Below are 20,653 nucleotides of genomic sequence, written 5' to 3' on the forward strand. Positions count from 1 at the left end.
GAAAACTAAAAAATGTTAGGAAAATTATGTCAGGAAATTACTAATGAATGAGAACTGCCATATCTATATTAATATGAAACAGAGTAAAATTTAAGGCCAAAGGAAGAATTACTAGGATAAAGAGTATTAATAATGTAAAAGTTTTAATTCATCAGTAAGGTATAAAAATTCTAAATACATATGTTCTTATTAACATGACTCCAAAATATATAAGGTAAAATTGGGCAGAACTATGAGGAAAAATAGTCTACAGCCATAGTGGAAGTTTTTTTTTTTTTTTTAAATTAACAAATTATTGGTGTAATTTTAGATTCACAACAAAACTGAACAGAAAGTACAAAATTTCCTTGTCCCCACACATATACAACCTCCTTCACTATTGACATCCCCCACCACAGTGGTATATTTGTTATAATTGATGAATCTACATGGACACATTATTATTACCCGAAGGCTGTAGTTCACATTGGAGTTCACTCTTGGTGTTATATATTCTATGGGTTTTTCATGAGTGTGCATGTATCCACAGCTGTCTGTATCATATAGAATAGTTCACTGCTCTAAAACTTCTCTGGTGTGCCTATTTATCCCTCACTCTCTTCTAATTCCTGGCAACAGATCTTTTTACTGTCTCAGTAATTTTTTTCAGACTGTCATGTAGTTGAGATCATACAATATGTGACACCTTCCAATTTATGTCTTTCAGTTAACTACATGCTTTTAACTTTTCTCTGGGTCTTTTCACAACTTGACAGGTCATGTCTTTTTAGCACAAATGATATTCCCATTGTCTGGATTTATCAATTTATCCATTCACAAAGCACATCTTTGTTCCTTCCAATGTTGGCAATTACAACTAGAGCTGCGGTAAACAGTCATTTTCAGCCTTTTGTTTCTACAAATTCTTAATTAATTTGGGCCAATACCGACAAGGGCAATTGAGGGATTATATGGTAAGAGAATGTTCATTTATATAAGAAACTGTGGTTTGTCTGCTAAAGTGACTGCATCAGTTTGCATTCCCACCAGCAACGAATGAGAACCTCTCTTGCTCCACGTGCTTGCCAGCATTTGGTGTTGTTGGTGTTTTGAATTTTGTCCATTCTAATAAGTGTGGGAAGTATTTCACTTTTGTTTTACTGTGCATTCTCCTGATAACACATGACATGATGTGGATCATCTTTTCATATGCTTACTATTGCTGTCTATGTGTCTTCTTTGGTGAGAATGTGTTCAGGTATTTTGCTCATTTTTTAATTGGGTTTTCTTTTTCTTATCTAGTTCTAAGAGTTCTTTGGGGCTGGGGATATAGCTCAGTTGGTAGAGTGCTTGCCCCACATGCACAAGGCCATAGGTTCAACCCCCAGCACCACACACACAAAAAAAGAGTTCTTTGTATATTTACAGACAACAGTCCTTTATCAGATGTGTTCTTTCCCAGCCTATGGCTTGTCTTCTCAGTCTCTTAACATTATTTTTTTTGTGTGTGGGCATTGCTACTGTGGATTGAACCCAGGGCCTTATACAAGCTAGGTAAGTGTTCTACCACTGAAGTATGTTCTTTGCCCTTTTTTTAATTATTATTTTTAAGACAGGCTCTCACCCTAAGTTGCCCAGGCTGGCCTCAAACTTGCAATCCTCCTACCTCAGCCTCCCTAATAGCTGAGATTACAGACATGGGCCACTGTGTCCAGGTTTAGTATTATCTTTTGCAAAGAAAAAATCTTTAATGAAAGTCCAGCTTATCAATTAATTTTCTCATGGTTGTCCATTACTGTAAAAATATATCTGAGACAAACCAAATTACTAGAAGGAAAGGTTCATTTTGGCTCACAGTTTCAGAGGTTTCAGTCTGTGGTTGCTTGGCTTCATTACCTTTTGTGCCTACGGCAAGTCAGTACATCATGATGCAGTGAAGCAAACAGCTTACCTCATGGCAGCTAGAAAGCAAAGAGTGAAGGAAGGGGCTGGGGTCCCAGTATGCCCTTTAAGTACATGTCCCCAGTGACCTAACCTCCTCCACTAGGGCCATTTAAATAACAACCTTGAAATAACTTAAAGGTTCTGCCACCTCCCAATAGCAACATAGGCTGGGGACCAAGCCTTTAGCATATGGGTCTTTGAGGGAACACTTGTCCAAATCATTGAATGTGGATTCTGCTTTTGATGCCGTATCAAAGAAGTCATTGCCATACCTGACGTCATCTAAGTTTTCTCCTGTTATGTTCTAGAAGTTTTATTGTTTTGAACTTTACATTTAGGTCTGTGATTCATGTTGAGTTAGTGTTTGTGCATGGTGTATCTTGATTCTTTTTTCTTTCTTTTCTCTTCTTTTTCTTATTCTATGTAGATACCCATACTATTTGTTGAAAAGACTACCCTTGCTCCTTTGCCAGATATCAGTTGACTCTATTTATGTGGGTTTACTTCTGGGCTATTATGTTCCATCAAACTATCTGCCTATATTTTTACCAACACCACACTACCTTGATTACTGTAGCTTTATAGTAAGTCTTGAAATCAGGTAGTATAAGTTATCTGACTTCATTCTTCAATTTTGAGTAGATAATTCTAGATCTTTTGCCTATAAACTTCATAGTTATATAACAGTTGTTAATAATCCACAAAGTATCTTGGGATTGCATTGAATCTATAGATCTGGTAGAGAAGAACTGAAATCTTGAGAATATTTGGTATTAGTAAACATGAAACATATCTCCAGTAATTTAGTTTTTCTTTGATTTTGTTTATTAGAATTTTCAGTTTTCCTCATATAAATCTTGTACATATTGTATTAGATTTACACCTTAATGTTTCAGTTTGGGAGTGCTAATGTAAAATAGTAATGTATTTTTAATTTCAAATTCTACCTGTTCATCATTATTACATAGGAAAGTGTATAGTGAGAGATTCAAAGGCCTTTTCTAGGTAAATTATAAAATTAGATGGCAGAAATCTGTCATGATATAAAAGAATTGAATAAAATTGACAAAAATTGCTCTAGTGGACACATAAAACACAGCACACAACAGTAGCCTAATATGTAGTATCCTTAACAACTGGCTATACAGCCAGGCATGGTGGTGCATCCCTGTAATCCCAGTGACTTGGGAGGCTGAGACAGGAGGATGGGAAGTTCAAGGCCAACCTCAGTTACCTAGTGAGGCCCTATGCGACTTAGTGAGGGCCTGTATCAAAATAAAAAATAAAAAGGCCTGGGTTGGGGGTGGGGGTGGGGGATATAGCTCAGTTGGTAGAGTGCTTACCTCACATGCCCAAGGCCCTGGGTTTAATCCCCAGCACCAACAAAAAAAAAAAAAAAAAAAAAAATCTTTAAAAAGGCCTGGGGAAGCAGCTCAGTAGTAAAACACCCCTGGCTTTAATCCCCAGTATCAAAAGAATAAATGAAATAATTAACTGTCCCTGTGCTAAACACTAAAGCATGTTTTAACAAATACCAAAAGATTTAATCTCTGACTACTATGTGATTACACTAGCAATCTATAAGAACAAGATAACTAGAAAGTCTCCAGATGTTTAGAAAGTAAGAAATATGTTTTTAAATAATTTATCTACCAAAGAAATGCAGAATTTAAAAAATATTTTGAGCTAAATTATTTGTAACCCAGTGCCTAGAGGATCTAGACAAGGATCATCAAATGCTGCTAGCATCATAAAAAGAGACATCCAGCACACCATGTGCATTTTCATACCACCTATGAAACTATCCATGTCAGAAAAAAAATCAACTAGATTCTGAAGAAGCCTCAGTTTGTCAGCTTACAGGAACTACAAGAGACAAAAGAATATATTAAACACCACCCCAAGTATACAACCAAAATCTGGAATATGAAAAACATCACAGGATAAATAACAGATAAAGTGCAAGGAATTGAAGGGGGACATAAACCTGAGGGAAGGGTTTATAGATCAAGAGATGTAAAATACACATGAATGAAATGAATTCTGATTCCTAGAAGTCAACTTTAAAATGTTTACGGTATAGGGAATTTGAACGCTGCATATTTGATGCTGTTGAGGATTCATATTAAGTGATTTAACAATATTGTGTTTGTTTAAAATGTTATTTTCTTTTGAAGTTAAATGCTGAAACATAGATGAAAGGACACACTGAGATTTGCTTCAAAATAATCCAGCACTGGCATAAATTAAATATTAGCAATGAGCTTATAATTACTGAAATAATATTACCATTTGAGCTGGAAAAAAAAGATTTTGTTTGTTTGTTTGTTGGTACTGGGAATCTAACCCAGGGTTGCCTACCACTGAGCTTCATCCCTAGAGAAGGGTCTGGCTAAATTGCTGAGGGTCTTGTTAGGTTGCTGAGGCTGTCCTCCAGCTTGTAATCCTTCTGCCATGGCTCCCAAGTCAATGTAATGACAGGTGGGTGCCACTGTACCTGGCAAGCCAGATTTCTTGATGTTAGTGAGTAAATGTGAATTTAGTATTCTATTCTCCCCACTTTTGAAAATTCTGAACTTTTTAAATGATAAATTTTTTAAAAGTCATTTAAAAACTTATGGCCTTTATTTAAATGCATATAGATAAACAGAAGGGCTGAAGATGAAAATAGCACATACACCCACCAGATTGAAAAGGTAGAGATTGAAAAGGATTGAAAATATAAAATATTCGTGATAACGTGAAGCAACTAGAACTCTTATAAACTGCTGGTGGAACTATAAATTCTTTTGACTACTGGAAACTTCTTGGTGTTATCTATTGTGGTTGAAATTATTTGCATCCTATCACCTAGCAATTCCATTTTAAGTTATAAATCTAGAGAAATACATCTACAAGTATGTTCATAGCAATATAAAAACAGCCCACAAGTCATCAACATTAGAACAGTTCCATACTTTGCAGTGTGTGCAAACAAAGGAATTCTATATATCAATGAAATGAAAAGAACTTCAGTAATATTCAATAAATGAATGAGCAAAAGACACCAAATTTAAAAAGTATGTATAGGACACCAATAAACATGAACCACAAAGAAAAATCTGACCAACTAGATTCCATTAAAAGAAAAACTTCCAGCTCTTTGAAAGATACTATTTAAAATTAAAAGTTTGGCTACAGCCTAGGAGATTTCCATATTTACAATGCATATATCTGAGGAAGGATTCATGGATGGAGTACATAAAGAACACTTTCAACTCAATAATAAGAAAATCTATTTTTAAAAAATGGGCAAGGAATTTGAACAGGCATTTCACCAAAGAACATATGTGAATGGCCAATGCTATGTGAAAAGATTTAAAGAAAATAAAATTAAAATCATAATGAAATACAATTTACACAGCCAGAATGGAAAAAAAAACCCTAAAGATTGCATGTTTGGTTTTTATTTCTTTGGTTTTGGAGATTTGAACCCAGGGCCTTACACAGAGTAAGCACATGCTCTACCACTGAGCTACATTCTTGGCCCCAAAGATTGACTATATTAAATGTTGATGAGGATGTGGTGGGAATGTAAAATAGTACAACCATTTTGCAAAACATTTTGGTAGTTTCTTAAAGAGTTAAGCGTATACTTACCATATTCATCCCAGAAAGTTCACTGCTCAGTATTTACCCAAGAGAAATGGAAGCTTGTGTCCACCCAAAGATTATACAGCTTACAATAACAGTTTGAATCACAAATGGTCAACACTGGGAAGAACCCAGATGCCTGTTAACTGTTGAGTTGATGGGCAACCATGGCTTAGTCACACAATGAGACGCTTTCTCTGTGATAAAGGATACATATGACACTATGAAGAAATCTCAAAAACACTTTTTTGAGCCAAAGAAGTCAGATTCAGAAGAGTACTTTCTGCATCATTCCGTTTATATAAAACTACCAAAGGCAAACCTAATCTGTAATGACAGAAAGCAGATGAGTGAGTGGTTGCCTAGGGATGGGAGAAGGACTGACCACAAAGGGACACAAGGGATTTTTTGAGGTGATGAAATGATCTATATCTGGCTGATACATAAACTGCACACAAAAATGGGTAAATTTTATGGTATATTAATTATGTCCCATTAAATTTGATTCTGTAAAAATAGATATTTATATATGCATGATCACAGCAACATTATTCACAATGTCAAAATATGTAAATAAATGTCCATCAATAGATGGATAACCCAAATGTAGTATATTCATACAGTAGACTGTTACTGACCCTTAAAAATGAAGAAAATTCTGGCAAGTTCTACAAATGTGGATAAACCTTGGTGATATTATGCTACAATTAAAGAAGCCAGTCACAAAAGGACAAATTCCACTCCTGTAAGGTCCCTGGAGTAGTCAGATTCACACAAACAGAAAGTACAAGGGTGAGCACTAGGGGCAGGGGAAGCTGGGAATGGGGAGCTGTTGTGTTAATGGGCACAGAGTTTCCATTTGAGAAGACGAAGGGTGCTGTGCCTGGCTGGTGGTGGTGATTGGAATACAATGTAAATGTGCTTAATGTCCCAGAACTGTACACGTTAAGGTGGTCAAAATGGTAAAGGTTATATCATGTATATTTTATCATAATTAAAAAAATAAAAAGCAAGAGAATGATTGGCACATTACAGTCTATATAAAATTGGAATGCCTTGTAATATATTCATACAGGCACATGGCATAATTTGGTCAACTCATTCCCCAGTTCTTCCCCTCCTCCCTCACCTTGGTCCCCTGTTTCTACTCCACTGCTCTCCTATTTTCAGAGATCACTACCCGCCCCCCCGCCACCCAGTTTTTATTCCTTTTTTCTCTCTAACTTCCACATAGGAGAGAAAACATTCAATCCTTGAAAAATAAACAAATAGAAGGAAAACCAATAGAGTAAAGGAAGGGTATCAGGGGGAGGGAGAAAGGAAAGAGAATACTACTGGAGAACGAAATGGAGAAAACTATGTTGTAAGTATTCATGAATATGTCAGAATGAGCCTCATATTTTTGTATAACTATAATGCACTAAAAATAAAAAGAGTGAGGGGAGACAAAAAAGAGAACAATATCCTAAAAGTAAATACACTTATTGCCTCTATTACCTCTGTGGGGAGGGAAGCACTATGGCTGGAAGAGGCTGTGTGTGTGTGTGTGTGTGTGTGTGTGTGTGTGACGTGAGTCTGTTGTAGGGTTTGGCCACTAGTGATACTCATTTCTTGACCTAGGCTTTGGATAGATGAATGTTTGACCTTAAAATAATTTATTGAGGCTACATTTATGTTTTATGAACTCTTAGGAATTGTGTTATAGACCACATTTTAAAAAATGATTAAAGAAAATCAGGACCCCTGAACCTGTTCAGGCTCTTCCCATGAAAGTATTTGGTCTCCAAATACTTTTGAAGACAGGTACAAAATATGTCTGCCAAGGTGTCACTGTGTGTGTCCTGGAATGAAGACATGAGAGAGGACATATTCAAATACATATATTAGCAGAAATTCTGTGTATGAACTTGGAGTTTGTTTCATTCAAATAGAGAGTGACTAAAGAGGCTACTGGTGAGTCTTATGGAAGGCAGGTGGCACAGGAACTAAGCCTTAAAGGATGGCTAGGTCTTTCATGGCTGGAGGAGAGAGATCTGGTCAGAAGAGCAGATAACAAAGGCTGAGCAGATGGTACACAGCAAGTCTAGCATGGAGAGTGGTCTGGGGTGACTGCAGTCATGGCAGCCTGCAAGGGATGAGGAAGGTAGTCCATTTAGGTGGTAAAGGCTTTGAACTTGTGTTTTTCATTCAACAAATATTAAACACCTCCTACGTTTTATGCACTTCTGGAAGCTGGGAGATGACCAAAAAAAGCAAACAAATAACAACAAAACACCCAGCTGCCACAGTTCTTGCAGCCCAGCGAAGGGCCACTGACAGATGATGAGCATGGTTGTGTACTGGGGGTGGGAGGGGTGCTAAGAAAGCAGAGTAGGGAGCAGAGAGTAATGAGGACAATGCGGCTTTAAAAAAAATATTTATTTATTTATTTATTTATTTTTAGTTATAGTTGGACACAATACCTTTATTTTGTTTATTTATTTTTTATGTGGCCTCTCACGTGCGAGGTGAGTGCTGTACTGCTGAGCCACAACCTCCACCCCAAGTCCTGCTATTTTATAGCAAGGAGTCAAGAAAATCTCCCTGGGAAGGTGGCATTTGAAAAGAGATCTGAAGGAAACAAGGGTCTGAGCCATCTGGGCATATTTGGAAGGGTGCTAGGGTGAAGAATCCAAGTGTATATTTGGTGGATTACCAAGGGTTCCAGACAGGGAGAAGAGGGGTGGGACAGATGGTATTAGGGAGAAAACCAGGTTGAATCATGTGGGGCCTGGTCAGCCACATGGAGTAATTTGATGTATTGAGCAAATATTCCCCATGACCTCCCTCCCTGGACAGAATATATTTCTCTAGCCTATTAATTTGAGGATTGGCCCCATGACTTGCTTTGGCCATTGGATGTGAGCAAACAAGTTGAGCACATGGGCTACACAAGTGCTTGAGCACTCTTTCCATTCCATTCTGCCCAACTCACTGCTGTCCCTTTGGCTCCACAAGACACAGAGACCCACACTCAAGCTCAGACCACCTGCAGCTGAAGCAGAGCTGCCTTTTAGAGCTCAGCCTATGCCACTCAACCAGTCTACCTGCAGGCCTGTGGGAGGGGGAGAAACGCTTGTGCCTGCAACTGAACGTTCAGTTGATTTCCTTCCCAGCTTTGTGGTGGCAGTAACAAAAGTGTCAGAAATACCTTAGAAGAGGGATGAACAATGTTGAAGGAGTTTGAGCAGAGGAGTGAATACAGTCTATCCAGCCTCTGAGAAGGGTGACTCTGGCCACTGTGTGGAAATGGAGAGCCGCTAGGAGGCTGTCCTGGGAATCTGGGGAGAAGGCCATAATGGCATGCTACTCAGCTGTTCATTACTGTGACAACTACCTAAGACGATCAACTTAAAAGGAGGAAAGGTTTATTTTGCCTTGTGGTTTCAGAGATTTTTGTCCATGGTCACTTTGTCCTGTTGCTTTGGGTCTGTGGTGACATAGCAGGGAGCATATGGCATATTGGAACAGCTGGGAAGGAAAAAGGGAAGAAGAGGAAGGACAGAGTCTTAATATCCCCTTCAAGGGCACAACCCCCAATGACCTAAACTCCTCCTCCTAAACTGTACTGGGTGGAGAGGGGTGCTAGCTCTACATGGGAAGACCAAGCCTTCAACACGTGGGATTTGTGGGGGAACAGTCAAGATCCAATCTGTAGTGCATGTCTTAGATGGGGAAGGTTGTGATTAAGACAAGGGAAGGTTAGGATTCAGGTTATACTTTAGTTATAATAGCATTACAATATCAAGTTAAGGAGTTTGCAGTTTGGTGAGTGGGTGGGTCAGAGATGGCAATTGAAGGTTTAGGGGAAAGACCAATGATAGCTTTGGCAGCAGTAATGGGGTAGGGCAGGGACAGAAGAAGTTGGAGTCTGTGACTGTCAGGCTGTAGGAAAGAGCAGTGGCAGTGGCTGTGCCCAGACTTACTACATAAATGGGGTCATCTCATCCAGGAGATCCCAATAAAAGGCCTGATACATTCAGTCACTGGCTGCCACTAACCCCTTAGCATCAGCTCACCTGCACATGAACTTCAAGAGAACACAACAAACAGCTCAAGGACAAAAAACAAACACCCCAATTAAAAATGGGGCAAAAGATTGGACAGACATTTCTCTAACGAGGATATGCAAAGGGCCAATAAGTACATGCAAAAAATGTTCAACATAACCAATTACTGGGGAAATATGAATTAAGCCATAATGGGACAAGACCTCACACCCATTAAGATTGCTGCTATAAAAAAAGAGAGAGAATAATAAGTGTTGACAAGGAGGCACAGAAACTGGAGCCAAAAAAACTAAACTGAATTACCATATGACCTAGCAATTCCTCTTCTTTTTGGATGTATATTCAAAAGAATTGAAGGCAGGGGCTCCAATAAGTATTTGCACACCCATGTTCATGGTAGCATTCTTCACAAAGCTGAAAGAGGAAAGCAATCCAACTGTCCGTTGATGGATGAATAATCAAAACGTGATATATACATACAATGGAATATGATTCAGCCCTAAAATGGAAGGAATTTTTGATAATGCTACTATAATTTTTTAATGAAGAGAAATATCCAATAAATGAAGTTAGGGACCAATTTATGAGTAATAATATGTTATGTGATAACCCTGGTCATTGACCTGGGGAGTCTACAGAGAGGTGGTCTGCCCCTTGGCAGAGCAGTGTCCAGTGCCTAACAGGAGAGGAGCTTAAGGATGCTGACAATTCTCACACAAAGGACAGCTGCGGAACAATGGGAGGGACAGGACTTTCCTGAGCCTGCACAATCTCCCTGTGCTGCTCATTGGTGTTTGTTCCAGCCCTGCCCACTGAGGAATGCTGGGGGAACTATCTGAAGTCTTTTGACTTCACTGTGGCTTTCCTGGTCACAGCTGAAATCAAAGAACAGAACCCCTTCCTCCCCTGGGGACTTGGAGCAGAGGTGTGAGTGTGGGCACCTGCTCATCTGGGAGAAAGATCCCTTCCTTCCCTGACTCCTTCATATGATCCCAAGTTACCACCCTGATGCCCTTGAGTACAAAATGCAGAGCTGTTAGAAATTCCAGGAGGAAAAAAACTAAAAGGTCAAGAAAAGCCCAAAGTGTTTGTGAACCTATTACCAAAGAAATGCTCTCACTTGATGTAATGTAAGTGCTCTAAATATTATTATGTGAATTAAAATTTATAAGTCTAATCACATTTTAAAAGCACTAGAGGAAAACCTAGTGCTATTAAGGAAACACGCCCTAAATCCTTAAAAACAATTTAAAAAAAAAAGGTTTCTAATGAAACAAAGGTTTCCTTTCCCCCACCTTCCTTCCTTTCATAGATGTTTTCAACATTGAAACTCTTTAGATATGGAGTTTTCTTTTTTAAAAAAAATTCTTCATTTTTTAATGGTGCATTATGGTTGTATGTATTGATGGGATTTGTTGTTATATATTCACACATGCACACAATATAACAATATAATTTGGCCAATATCACTCCCCAGCATATCCCCCCTCCCTCCCTACCTTCCACCCCTTGGTCCTTTTCTTCTACTGATCTCCTTTGATTTTTAGGAGATCCACCCCCATTTTTGTTTTCTTTTCTCCTCTCTAGCTTCTACATATGACAGAAAACATATGACCATTCACCTTCTGAGTTTAACTTATTTTGCTTAACATAACTGTCTCTAGTTCCATCCATTTCCCAGCAAATGCCATAATTTCATTTTTTTAATGGCTGAATAAAAATCCATTGTGTATATGTGCCATTCTTTATCCAGTCATCGTTGATGGGCACCTACTCTGGTTCTCCGGTTTGGCTATTATGAATTGTGCTATTAACACGGGTGTGCATGTATCACTGCTGTAAGATGCCTTTAATTCTCCAGGGTAAATACCAAGAAATGGTATAGCGGGTCGTGTGGTGGTTCCATGCCTAGTCTTTTTAGAAGCCTTATATGGAGTCTTTTTAAAGCAAGGCCCACAGTTACAGAACATTCACTGGAGGAATTTATGCCTCTCAGGGTGTGTTTTAAAATACTGAACAGAAGGGCAGGAGAGGAGTAAATCGCATGCCTTCTGGAGCCAAAAAGAGGTTAAGAAACAAAAAAGGTTTTTTACAGTCAGAGTAAGGGAAAAGGTCCCAGAGAGAATCAGTGGGCTAATAAATGAGCAAAAGCATGACATTAATGATGATGACAGATGCTCTCGATGAGGAGTCCATTTTCAAAGCTCATTAAAAAAATCTTTAATAAAAATGATCAAAGAAAAAAATAGGAGCACCAGGATGATTTGGAAGCTTCACAAAAACAGTTGTGGCTTGAATTAATTAATTAAGTCAATATAGATGTATTATATAGGTTAATTATATTAACATAGCGCCTGCCATGTACCAGGCTCTGTTAGAGGCACTGGAGATAAAGTAGTTAACAAAATAAAGACCCTTGCTCCTTCCCTCAGCACATACAGTCTGGTGGGGACGCAGGTGAAAAATTCCACATATAATTAAAACACATCTTGTGACTGAGAGTGGCAATTGGTAAGGAGCATGAAAGGGGAAGTGAAGGGTGTGGTGTGGGGGAGGACAGAACTGTAAATAATGTGGTTAGGGAAGGCTGCTGAGGGATGGACCATATCCCACCCTGAAATTCATGGGTTGGAGTCTTAACCCTAGTACCTCTGAATGGGTACCATTCAGGGTAGGGTCTATTAGGAAATAATTAATATAAAATGAGGTCATTAGTGTAGACTCAAGTTCAGTATGTCTGGCATTCATTTAAGAAGAGATTAATTAGGACATAACAGGCAGGAAGGAGAGAGAGAGAGAGAGAGAGAGAGAGAGAGAGAGAGAGAGAGAGAGAACCCCACAGGCACACCCCCAGAGAACTACTTCCTTCAGCTACATCCAACCTGTCTACAGCTACCACCCAGTTAATCCATATCAGTGGATTAATTCACTTACACCTCTCATAATCATTTCACCTCTGAAAAAAATCTCTCATTGTCTCACACATAAGCTTTTGGGAAATACCTCATATATAAACCATAACAGATTTCTAATATCCAGAAATGGCAAAACAAATTTCTATTGTTTAACATCTCACTCTGTGGTACTTTATTATGGAAGACATGACAAACTAATACAAAGAACTCATTGAGCTCATGCATGCCTGTAATCACAATGGTCCAGGAGGCTGAGGCAGGAGGATCGCAAGTTCAAAGCCAGCCTCAGTAAGAGCGAGGTGCTAAGCAACTTAGTGAGATCCTGTCTCTAGATAATATAGGGCTGGGGATGTGGCTCAGTGGTCAATGCCACTGAGTTCAATCTCTGGTACCAAAAGAAAAAAAGAAAAAAAAAAAGATCTCATTGACAAGCAACTTTAAAGAACAGAAGAAAGTTAAGAGAATGGACCAGGTAGTTGGGTATTGTGGAGGAAATGGGGCATATCAGGTACATAGGCCCTGAGGCAGGGATTTGCCTCATGTGGCTGGATTGGAGTAACAAAAAGGATCAGAGTAACAAAAAGTGGTCAGTTTTATGTGGCTGTAACAAAATACCCGAAGCTGGAATCCTTATAGAGAAAAGGGATTTATTTAGTTCACAGTTTCGGAGACTCAAAGTCCAAGAGCAGTCAGTACTGTTAATTTGGCCTCTGGTGACAGTCATGTGACTCCCTCACGACATGCTGGATGGCATCATAGTGAAAGCACCTGCAAGTTGGAGAAAACATGGGGCATGATGAGGAGGCATGAGAGATTCAGGGGCCAGTCTGGTTCTTTTTTATAACAACCATCTCTCTTGGGAACTAATCAGTGCCCCATAAGAACTACATTAATACTGGGCTGGAGGGGATGTGGATCAGTGGTAGAGCACTTTCCTAGTGTGTGCAAGGCCCAGGGTTTAATCCCCAGCATAAAAAAAATGGGGGGGAACTACATCAATCCATTCCACATTAATCCCCTTTGAGAGCAGTACCCCCATGACCTAATCCAGATCCACCTCTTAGAGGTCCTACCAACTCTCATTATCACAACATTGGCGACCAAGCTTCCAGCACACGAACCTTTAGGTGGATACACTCCAGCCACAACAGAGAAGTAACGGACCATGTGTACTGGAGCAGTTTTGGCTTTCACTCTAAGGTGGGAAACTGTTGGAGGGGTTTTGGACAGAGAAGTAGAACATGGTCTGACTTGTATTTCAGCTGAACTATTATTGCTGCTGATTTGAAATCATCAGGTAAACTAGGAGAGCAGGGAAACCAGTTAGTGGCTATTCAGTACCCCCAGGTGAGTGCAAATGGCAGCTTGGACAAGCATGGAAACAAGAGAGTTGAATTCTGGATACAGTCTGAAGGCAGAGTCAGTAGGATTGGTTGACAAGTCCCATGTGGAATGGACTAGAAAGAGAAGAGAAGAAAAGGCCAGTGTTTTTGTTCTGAGGCACAGCAAGAAGGCAATGGCTATGGCCAGGAGACACAGGGTATGGGGAATCATCAGGGACTTGATTCTGGACACTGTAGGTTAGAGAAGCTTGTAACAAATCTTTCTGGAGAGGTGGTATCCAGTGGTTGGGCTCTGTAAGATGGTTGTGTTCAAACCCACAAGAGTGACAAGAGCCCAGGAGTGGCGGTGTGGGTCCAGAGATGCTGTGCCTCCTGCACTTAATATTCAAAGGCAGGGGGTGAGAAGGAGCAGCCAGAAAAGGCCAGAAGAACACCAGGCTTCATGATCCTGGATCCACAGAGCCCTGTATGAAGATGTGAGAGCAAATGGCATTGCCTGATGCTGCTAATAGGCCAAGTTGAACAGGACCAAGAGGAGCAATGGAGTGAAGACCTGGTTAGAGGAAGGTCACTAGAGAATGGAGGCAGGAATTGGAGGTGACTAAGGCCCAAGCCTGGGTCAGGAGTGTTAGAAAACCACAAGGGTTTTAAAAGAGGGTGGAGTCCTACTGAGTCAGGAGATCAACTAGGTGACTTAAGGCCACAAAGGGCCTTTCGCTCCATTCCTTCTTGCCTCCCTCACTCCCTCATTCCTCTCTGTTCTTCAGACCCTTATTGACAAATAACCTGTGCCCATCCCTGTCCCAGGTGTGCCGGGATATGGAGATGAGTACACTGCAGTGTCCGCAGCCTGATCCTCAGCCCTTATCCTCCTCCCTTCCATCTAGCAGCTTGGCTCAGTTCTGATGATTGCACCTCGTCTGGTCCTCTGAGCCACATGTCTGCTCTGCTCAGCTCTCCAGCTGATGTATCTCCCTCATCCCACCTTGAACTTCCATGTCCCCATAAGCCGTCTTGGAATGCTTCAATTATATGCATAAGGATTTGTAGTGACACAAACTATCAGAGTCTAGTCTCACTTGGGGTGACATTGAATCTGATCACTTAACTGTGCTCTGTTCTGTAGTTTCCTGTAACTCTGGATGCATGCAACAACTCAATGAGGCAATGAGCACAGAGTTCCAAGCACAGAGAGACACCTGTGGTAGTCATAGGTGGTCTCTGAATGCTTTGTGGGCAAGTGGGCATGGGTGAAGGTACACTTGAACTGAACCTGGAGTGGCTGAGAGATGGAGGGAGGTGGCCAGGGTCACCACTGAATTTTGTGATAGAAGTTTTAACAATGGCCAGGCTTGGTGGTAGAGGCTTGGGGGGCTGAGGCAGGAGGAGCTCAAGTTCAAAGTCAGCCTCAGTAACTTAGCAAGACTTTAAGCAACTCAGCAATATCCTGTTTCTAAATAAAATGTAAAATGGGCTGGATGGTGTGGTTTAGGGGTTAAGTGGCCCTGGGTTCAATCCCCCTGTACCAAAACAAACAGACAAACAACAACAAAAAGTCCTAACAATACTATGCATAAACCTGATGGATTCTCTCTGCCTTGACAGGTGAGTAGAAATACAGTCCAGGGAGGGAGCCGGAAAAGGGCCAGGCAGTGGTGTCCAGGCAACAGGAACCAAGTGCAAATCCAGTACTTTGAACTGTTGACAGTAGCTGTGAGGTTTGGGGACAGTTTTCCTGCCAGGGTTGGAGTGAGGGAATGTGAGACACTGACCTGGAAGCCAGAGGCCAGGCCATGGGGAACCTTGGAAGTCACCCTAAGGACTTCTACTTCATTTATCAAGTGGTAGAAAGCTGGCTACCAAAGGCTCTTACAATAAAAGAGAGAAGTGAATGGTCTGGATTGAATTGTGTCCCCAGAAGATGTTACTATCCTAACCTCCCCTCCCCAACCCCATACTGAGAATGTGACCTTGGACCGTGTATATTATACAACTATATTATTTGAAAGAGTCTTTGCTAATGATCAAATTAAAATGAGGTCACTAACATGGACCCTACTCCATTATGACTAGTATTCTTAAAAAAAAAAAAGGAATTATTTTTCCAAATGAATTTCTTAATTGCTTTTTCTATTTCTATGAGGAATGTCATTGGGATTTTAATAGGAATTGCATTAAATCTGTATAACACTTTTGGTAGTATGCCCATTTTGACAATGTTAATTCCACCTATCCAAAAGCATGGGAGATCTTTCCATCTTCTGAGGTCTTTTTCAATTTCTTTCTTTAGTGTTTTGTAGTTTTCGTTGTAGAGCTATTTCTACTTTTGTTAGATTGATTCCCAAATATTTGACTTTTTTAGGCTACTGTGAATGGGGTAGTTTTCCTAATTTCTCTTTCAGTGGATTCATCACTGATATATAGGAACTCATTTGATTTATGGGTGTTAATTTTATATCCTGCTACTTTGCTGAATTCATTTGTTAGTTCTAGACCGTTTCTGGTGGAATTTTTTGTATCTTCTAAATATAGCATCATGTCATTGGCAAAGGTACACTCATAAGTTGCTGGTGGAACAGCAAATTGGTGCAACCACTCTGGAAAGCAATATGGAGATTCCTCAGAAAACTTGGAATGGAACCATTATCAGACCCCACTATCCCGCTCCTCAGTTTATACCCCAAAGACTTAAAATCAGTATACAACAGTGACACAGACACTGTTTATAGCAGCTCAATTCATAATAGCTAAGCCATGGAACCAACCTAGGTGCCCTTTAACAGATGAATGGATAAAGAAAATGTGGTATATATACACAGTGAATTATTACTCATCCTTAAAGGAGAATGAAATTATGGCATTTGCCAGTAAATGGACGGAGCTGGAGAATATCATGCTAAACAAAATAAGCCAATCCCCCAAACTAAAGGTTGAATGTTTTCTCTGATATGAGGATGCTAATTTATAATAAGGGGGTGGGGCTAGGGAAGAATAGAGGTACTTCTGCTTAGATAGAGAGGAGTGAAGGGAGGGGAGGGACATGGGGGTAGGAATGATAATAAAATAATAATGATAGTAATCTGGCATTATTACCCTATGTGCATATATGATTACATGACCTGTGTAACTTTACATCATGTACAACCCAACAAATGAGAAGTTATACTCCATTTATGTATTATGTGTCAGAATTGCAGTTTACTGTTATGTGTAACTAATTAGAACAAATAAAAAAAAGGAGGAATTATCTCCAGCACTGAAAAAGAATAAAATAAAAGGAGGAAGGGATTCAGACAGAAGGACATACGTGCACAGAGGAAAGTTGATGTGAAGCAGAGGAATACCTGACCCGCAGGCAGCTAGGAGCAAAGCTGGACATTGATGCTTCCTCACATCCCTCCGAAGAAACCCACCTTACCGCACCTTGATTTTAGTCTTCCACTCCCATGACTGTGAGACCACAGATAATGTGCATCTGTCGTTTGCCACCCCCCACTTCCGTCTGTGGTAGTTCGCTGGGCAGCCCGAGTACACGAGATCTGTAAGGGCTGGTAGTGCTGTGGAGGCTGCTCATGGGAGACAGGGAGCTTGCCATGGCACAGAGGACAACTGTCCAGGGCTAGAGCAAGGTCAGCGGCAGGAGAGGGAGAGAGCAGGGGCAGGTTGCAGAGCTATGTCAGGGGGAGAGTCAGGGCTCCCAGCTTTGATACACAGCACAGGCTCTGGGTTTGGAAGGAGAGATTTAGACATGCAATGATGGTTCCAGTGCATGGCCACATGTGTGTTGTCTGGGCAGATGCAGCATGGGTAGGAACGATACCATACTGTTTCCTCAGGAGCTTCTGGGATGAAGCTGGAGTTAGGTGAGAAAGAGGAGGTGCATGCTTCACAATACCACTGTGTAATAGTAAGAAATCTATACTTTGTCTCTCCCCCAGTTCCTGGCACAGAGCTCCTAACACCTTTATAGAAAGAAGCAATAAATTTTTGTTGTTTTAATATATGGCCTTTGATTCCTGATCCTGAATTCCATGGAATTTCCGTAGAGACTAAGAGCATCTTTTGTTTTAATGAAGCAACTCTTGATGGACTCTTGGAGAGCCTCAGAATGGGGTGGTTACCAGGGAAACCAATTATGCAACTGGACCATTAGAACTTTCAGTCTGAGCCCCCAACCTCCAGGGAGGGGAGAAGGGCTAAAAATTGAATTGCTCCAACAATGTCATCCATGATTCCTTGTTGGAATAACTTTCAGTCTCAGCTAGCAGCTACTAGCAGCTTGGAAGTGCCTGAAATATCCACCTTCCTTCAGGCCTGACAGGAGCGCCTGCAGGATGGGGTGAAACCATATCCTAGCACTTATGGTTAGCATTGCCAAACTGCCGGGTCAAGAAACTGAGAGTCAGGGGCTTCAGGGCATGAAACCCTTGACTCAGGGCTAAAAACTCTTCCAGATTGCTTTCTGCCAGGACAGCAATATTTAGAGTTTCCTCACAGTGCGGTTACATTAGGCAGAAGATGACTGGCTTATGGATATTGTCTTGCTTATGTATGATTGACAGGCATGCCCCACTCAAACCCTATAACCGTTGTGTGCATTCCAAAAATAAACTGAGCTACTGGACGATGACCTGAGGCAGCTCTCCAGCCAGTTCTCTCACCAGCTCCCGGAGTCTGTGTGTGTTGATTCTGTGTCTCTACAGCCCCCGGCCCCCGTGACAAGGTAGCCGAATGACCATCGATCACGAAGGGACTAGGAACACATTCAATTCCTAAATGAATCCTCCATAAAAACCAAAATGGCAGGGTTCAGAGATTCCAGAGAACTGGACACATGGAGGTAACTTGGAGGGTGGTGAGTCTGGAGAGCACAGAAATGTCTCACAGCCCTTGCAGCCAACTTTGCCCAGTGCATCTCTTCATCTGTGTCCTTTGTAAGATCCTTTATAATAAATGGATAAATGGAAGTAAAGTGCTTCCCTGAATTCTATGAGCCACTCTAGCAAATTAATTGAACCTAAGGGAAGGGTTATAGAAATGGCCAATTTATCACCAGCCAGTTGGAAGTACAGGTTATAACTTGAGACTTTCAAATGACATCCTATTTTGAGGGGCAGTGTTGTGGAACTGAATCTTCAACCTGTGCGATGTGATGCCATCTCTGGGTAGATAATGTCAGAATTGAAATGAATTACTAGAGAAATGATTGATAACCAAAGGGGAAGTATTTTGTTCAAGTTATGTTTAGTGGTGAGAGTAGGGAAAACTCTTTGAGTTTTTCCTATCCTCAACAATCATCAACCTGACTAAATCAAGAGCAAAAGACTTACACAGTGACTTCATGAAAGAGTAATATTTAAATGGCCAATAAACACATAAAAGTTGTTCAACTTCTTTAATTTAATGTTCACAAATATTTTCAACTAAAATGCAAACTAAAACCCCAATAGAATAGCACTTCTCACTTATGAGAAAAGCTAAACAAATAAAAAGATAATACCAAGTGCTGTCAATGATGTAGGACAAGATTCTATTACATTGCTGGTGGGAGTCTAAATTGACATAACTATTTTGTATAAGTGCTGGGCAAAATCTGCAAAGCAAAACACATGTAATCCTACGACACAGCCATTTCACTCCATAGTGAAATGAGTGCTTCTATCAAAGAAATATACCTATACAAGCATTAACTACTTTATTTCTAGTAGCCTCAGATGGAAATGACACAAATGTCCATCAACATGAAAATGGGTAAATAAATTGTGCAGTCCTGTTATGAGAAACTACAGAGTAATAGAAAAACAAGTGCTGACATATGCGACAATATGGGTGAATTTTAGAGACATAACAAAGAAGTCTTATACCATAGAGTACATATATCAAATGAGTTCAGGTACATGAAGTTTAAGCAAAGGCAAAGTTAATCTAAGGTGATAGCAGTCAGAATAGTGCTTGCCTTTTAGGAAGGGTCATTGACAGTGGGGAGGTAAGAGAAGCATGCTGAGGTCCCAGAAATGCTGACCCTGAGCTAGGCAATATGATCTAGATGTGCACATATTTAAATTGTGCACCTGGGAAGAGAAGGGGTTGTAGCTCAGTGATACAGAGCATACTTAGCATGTGTGAGGCCCTGGGTTCAATCTTTAGCACCAAATAAATAAATTAAATTTATTAAAAGTAAATTGTTTATAGGTAGGGACAGAGAATATGGACCATTGTTGTAATCCATCTGTCTCTATTGATTCAGAATCTATACTTTATTAAGATACCTGGGTGATTGAGAGCACAAACAAATTATTATTATTTTTTTAGCTACACTTTAATACAAAAACAAGAAGAGACAAAAACCCAACCTAATGACCAGGCCCCAAGAATAAACAGGTAAGGGTTGGTCCCCAAATCCCACATATGGACATCTACTGCTACAGCAAAAATGGAATATTAACACAAAACCTGTGGATACCAAACCTATGGGGGGAATCTCAATCCAGATCACTCTAGGACACTTTTTAAAAATTTTATTGCAAAATTCAAGTATTTTATTTGAAGGAAGGAAGGGAGGGAGCTCTCTGACCCTGAACTAAGCAAGTAATAATCTCATGAAGAGTGAACTGGCCCTGCACACACTGTATGAGCTTCCTCCCTCATATTCTGAAAGGAACAAGAGTTATGCACCTGAGAGGAGCTGAGAAATCTACTTCATAAAGTGTTTAGAAACCCAGTAGGTGAAAATATTTGTGCATGTTAAATGGTCAGGGCCTCTGTCTGATGACAAAATTTTGGCATGTCA

This window comes from Marmota monax, unplaced genomic scaffold (assembly GCF_021218885.2).
Source record: "Marmota monax isolate L192 unplaced genomic scaffold, Marmota_monax_Labrador192_F-V1.1 WCK01_AAM20220418_F8-fsc00252, whole genome shotgun sequence".
Lineage (NCBI taxonomy): Eukaryota > Metazoa > Chordata > Mammalia > Rodentia > Sciuridae > Marmota > Marmota monax.